Source organism: Theobroma cacao, chromosome 2, assembly GCF_053813885.1.
Source record: "Theobroma cacao isolate CCN51 chromosome 2, ASM5381388v1, whole genome shotgun sequence".
NCBI classification, from domain to species: domain Eukaryota; kingdom Viridiplantae; phylum Streptophyta; class Magnoliopsida; order Malvales; family Malvaceae; genus Theobroma; species Theobroma cacao.
The window spans coordinates 1607565-1613261 of NC_142640.1; positions in this window are offsets into that span (position 1 = coordinate 1607565).

A 5697-nucleotide genomic window follows, 5' to 3' on the forward strand; every position below is an offset into this window, starting at 1 on the left:
ATTGACATGATATTGATGTGAGACATTTTAGTGACGTTTGTCACATGAATATGCAATCACAATTTTTTACCACATACAATATACTCTTAATTTATAAGAAACAAATTTTAAGTTTGAATTATTTACAAATAGCATAAGAAGATAATATATATATACTCTTGATTCAAATTGTAGCTAATTTTGAGATCAATGATATAAACTATGAAGCACAACATACTCTTAATTCATGTTAATCCAGGTTGAAAAATACATATATCATACAAGTAACAGTACTGATTGTATGACGAAAACTAATATAAAACCAATTCACATATATTAATATTAAATGACAAATAATACATAGAAATGACATGAAAAATACATAAAGCCCTACTACACAAACTTTGCTAACAAATTATTGAGTCCATAGCTGAACTAAGATCGATCAATTCTAAAAGAGTGATAATTATTGTCTAGAAGCGCCTGCTCTGATCACTTCGATTTTGTACTCTGCTGCTGCAAAGCTCCACCCGTCATTGTTGTCAATGGCGACCGTATCACCCACTCGTACGCTATTGTTCTCAAGGAATTGCTCCCAAGGACCTGACAAGACCCGTTCGTTAGTCAATTTAACCTTGTATGTGAACCTCCATAACGTCCCTTGTTCGTCTCTGACTCTCATTTTACCGCCATGTGCTGCAAAGGGGAATGGTTCTCCATCAAAATTCTCAGTAATCGTCAGTTGTTTCTTATCACCTTCAACAATCTCCTTTGAGACAATTGCCATGGCTGCTTGTTACAAATCCTTGGCCAAACTTAGCTTCGATAATTAAGGTTGTTGAATTTGAGAACTTTGGTTTTTTTGGGACAGAACAGCAAGTACTCTATTTATATAGGCAGAACTGATACACTTACTCGAATAAAAAATACCAACACATTATCTTGTCAAGCAACCTTCTCTGACAAACTGGGTTGCATTCGAAAGGTTTCGTGCTAGAACTCTGCTGTCATCTGTTAAGAACTGTCTACTTCCATTGAGGTTTAATAGCGCGAGGTTTGATGTATACATTTAATAATGTTTAAAAAATGATAAAAGCTGAAGAAAATCAAGAGAAAAAGTGTTTACACATAAAATCAAACATGTTTGACTAATAAATGGCTGGCAAGACGAGGTGCGCGACCTTTTCTTTTCAATCTTTCAGCTCATATTGTATTTGAAATAAAACTTTGATTAGGCTCATGGACGCAAGCAAGCAATTATCCTCGCGTTTCTTCAGTAATTGAAGGTAAACATTTGGTCAATTTGGGTTTGAAAATTTTAATTAATTGAGTTTAATCTTTTCTTTCACTAATTCAATACATTTGTCACATGTCTTTGAGTGAGAGAAGGTAACGTATTTCGAGTTTAAAAATGAATAATCTTAAAAATTTAATTAATTCATATTTGATTTAAGGTTTAATAGATTTTCATATGTATATTGAAATTATTATTATATGATTTATAATATTAAAAAGAGCTTAATTCTCCTTCTTGTTTGCGACGATGGCGTGAAGTCATGAGTATCGCGTCATAACTTTTTGTCCTAAGTCAAACATTCAAAGATTTGGCAGCTCATGTATAACTATATTAAAAGAAAGTCTTACTAGGGTTTCAATTAATCATCTGACACGTGGTTGATTTTTTTGCTGTTGGTTTGAAATTCATAGAGCACTGTTGATCCTCTAAACTATTCCTTTATCATTTTGCTCATTTTGCTTGCTCTCATGCGTGGTTGAGTTTTTGGACTCTAACTTTCATATTTGATGGGGCACAGTTGATGTTCTTCATTTTTTCTTCATCTTTTTGCTTGCACTTAGTTCAATCAAATTAATTACACTTTTAGGTCTCGACTTCATTCGTTATGTATGGTAGTTGTTTTTGGCTCTACTTGGATTCTTATTTTAAAGATCAACTATCAGTCGCAAGCGTTTCTAACCCTACTTGACTTTTTATTTTAGGGCTTGACTCTTAACGGATAAAATCTTTATTCTTTTATTGCGTTCAACTAAATTTTTATATTTTTATTTTACATCAAATAAGCTTTTACAATTAATAATTGATTAATTGTCATTTAGGTAAAATATAATTTGTCGTTTTATTCACAAATGACGTTGATATGATATTGATATGAATGGTAAAAAAATATCATATAGTTATGTTATTATGTCATATCAACATGCTACATTATCATTTATTATGATATGTTCTGATCGTTTTATTTAATCTATTTCTTTTAGTTGCTATTTTTATCTCCATTTGTTTAAAATATTAAAAAGTAATCAATGTGTACAAAAGTTAAAAGTTTTAGTATTAATAATATTTTCTTTGACTAATTTAATATATTTGTCGTATGTTTGTGAGTAATAGAAGGTGGTGTATTTTGAATTTAAAAATAAATAGTATTAAAAATTTAATTAATTTTAGGTGATTTAAGGTTTAATAGCATTTTATATGTATATTAAAGTTATTATTATATTATTTATGATAATGAAAAGAGCTTACTTCCTACTGTTAAAGGGTCCTTTTTCTTGGCTTCCAAATAAAACGTAGAAATCTGACCTTTGTTGCTTGCGACAATGGTACGATGTTATGAGTCTTGCGTCATAACTTTTGTCCTGCTTAAGGACAAAGAAAATATTCGGCCCCACAACTGTGAAACTCGAACATCTTAAATTGCGGCTACAATCTAACAGTTTAAAAGTCGAAATGGGACCTCTAACTATTTTGTTTATATATTACATGCTAATGTTGTATATATCTCGAGACTTGTTTGGGATTTATTTTTTCTTAGTTTTTTTATTAACATATTTAAATATCAATTTAATGCATTTAAAATTTTAGTTTCAAAGTATTTCTTACAAAAATAAAATTCTGATTGATAAGTGTAGACAACTTTCTTAATAATGAATAATTAATAAAATAAAAGAAAAAAAATTAAATAAAAAAAAGAGAGATTGGACAACACCGATAATGGATGTCTATTCGGAACCCGAAAGTCGTAATTCTAAATGAATTTTTTTAGGTTTGGGATTTTGATTAAAGACTCCACCAATACAATGGGAAGGTCTTAATTAGAAATTTTGATGTTCTTAATTTTATATAAATATAAAACTATACATACTTAATTACCAATTAATCAAAATATACAAACAAGAGAAATAAAGAATTAATGGTAACAATAAATTCGGTAATCATAATAATAATACAAAAAGAATGGATAAAATACATATAAATAAATAATAATTATAAAATAAAAAAATACTTTGTCTAAAAATATGATTTTGGACAATTTCATACAGTAAAATAAATAAGTACTTACATAGCAAAATACATAACAAAATAAAAATGGAACTATAAGAAAATATAAAATATTTAGTCATGATATATATGCTTACACAGAGCAATAATAAAATAAGGAACAAATATTAGAATTATGAGTGCATCACGTATCATTATTGTATTGTTAAATGTCATAGCATGTAAACATATTTTGTATATGAGTATAAGCTCCGATGATGGGACTTTCTGAAGGAGCTTGCGAAGGCGAGTTTCTTTGAAAAATTTTCTAGGTGAAAATATATCTCCGAGTCCCACCAATATGATGAGAGTGTTCAAAGAATATTTTTAATAAAAAGCTTCCGCTCACAGTAAGTTTGCATTCACAAAAAAATATCATTTTTACTGGCAACGACTACCTCGATGATGGGATTTACTCATTAAACTTGTGAAGATGAGTTTTTTTTATAATTCCCCAGATGAGAGGATATTCTCAGATCCTACTAGTATGATTGGCGAATTTGAGAAATATCCTCAATAAAGGTTTCGTTTGGCATTATTCGAATTTTTTGCTATACATTTCATAATTGCATCACGTGTATGTCAAACCCATAAAATCAAATAAAATATTTTAACTTCTTAATAGAATAAAAGATAAATTAAACAAATAATAATTAATGAAACATAAGAATAAAATTCATGGGTTAGGATAATATATGATTAAATGGTACCGTTCGTGGAACAGGCATCATAGGGGTGCTAATCCTTTCCTGTGCGTAACCGTACTCCTGAACTCAATTCTAAATAAAATACATAGATTAGTTTGTTATTTTTTAGACAGACCTAAAGTTGATTTAGAGAACTTTTGTCCTAAGTCATAACTTTAAAGAACAAGAAAAAGACAAACAACCAGATTTGGCGGCTCATATCTTTGGAGTTATTATTATTATTATTAGTTAATTAGGATTTGTATAGATCTAATGATCTCTACAGATGATTTTAAAGACACACTCTCACATTGATTTAATTCTTTCAAAATTTTATAAAATTTTCATTTAATATTTATTTGTTAAGTTTTCAATTAAAACGTCTTATGATGTATAAATAATTATTTTTAATAATATCAAAATCAAATCGCATAGTCCGATTCATACACTCTTGTTTTAAAAAAAAAAGATTTGGTTAATTGAATTTTATTTATATGTAGTTACACAAATTCTTTTGCTTTACACTAATGTGTGCAATATCCTTCTCTACCAATATAGTGGCCTAACCCAGGCATAGGCCTGCATAACGATTGGGATATTATTGGGGCCCAAGATAGTAGTCTTAGGCCTAGACCCAAGAAAGGTACAAGCCCAAGGGGTTTATCTGAATTTGGTTCAGGAGTTAGGTCAATACCCGGCCCAACATTTGCTTTTCATCATCTAGATTTCTTCAATTTTATTATCATTTTATTTTCAAAAATATTAAGAATATAATACATGTATTTTTACTTACAACGTTTATTTTTGAATAGCACTTAAACATATTTAATTTAAAATCGATTGGTAATAGATGGACAGGTTCAATTAAAATTTATTTGCACAAGAAGAAATTCATAGAGAAAAATTGTTTCCTTAAAATCAAATATGTTTGAAGTTAAGTTTAAAATGATTCTAGCTATTCACTACTTCTTTTTACTAATTTATTATAATTGGCTACCCAAAAAGAGGTTAGAGTAGCAAGCCAATTAGCATTGTTTTTTAGTAATCAAGGATTTCGCCTTCAATTATTTTGGATATTGAAATCAATTAATAATTTTATCTCACTAATACTTAAAAATTTTTATTAAAAAGAGGAAAATATCAACCAAATTGATGGACAATGAACAGATTTAGTGAACTTAAAAAACAGTTTGAATAATATATCAATCATGATAAAGACTTGTTAATTTTATAATTGTGACTGGGTTCATGTTGTTCGTTTGGAATGTCAATTTGCTCACTGATCCTTTGAAGTTTGAAGTTTCAACTTTCTTTTTCAATTTGAAAATGCCATTGTTTGATTAGTATAATAAACATTAGTTTTCAAAGGTTGAAGATAATTATGAATTATTTAATCTATTTTTTAATTTTTTTTGAAAGGCAATCTATTTTCTTTAATTGGTGCTTGTAATACAAAGTTGTTCTTCGACTAATTAATTACATTTGACATGAGTATTACGTCAATTATTTTTGTCATACTTAAAGCTTGAACGTCACATTATAAAAGAATGATAGGATGACATTTAAATAGTTCTTAAATTATTTAAAAATTTTAAATAAATTTTTATTTTTTATTACATTTATTGAATTACTTGTATTTTTATTTTGAATCAAATAAGTTTTTATATTTTTATTTTGAAACAAATAAATTATTAT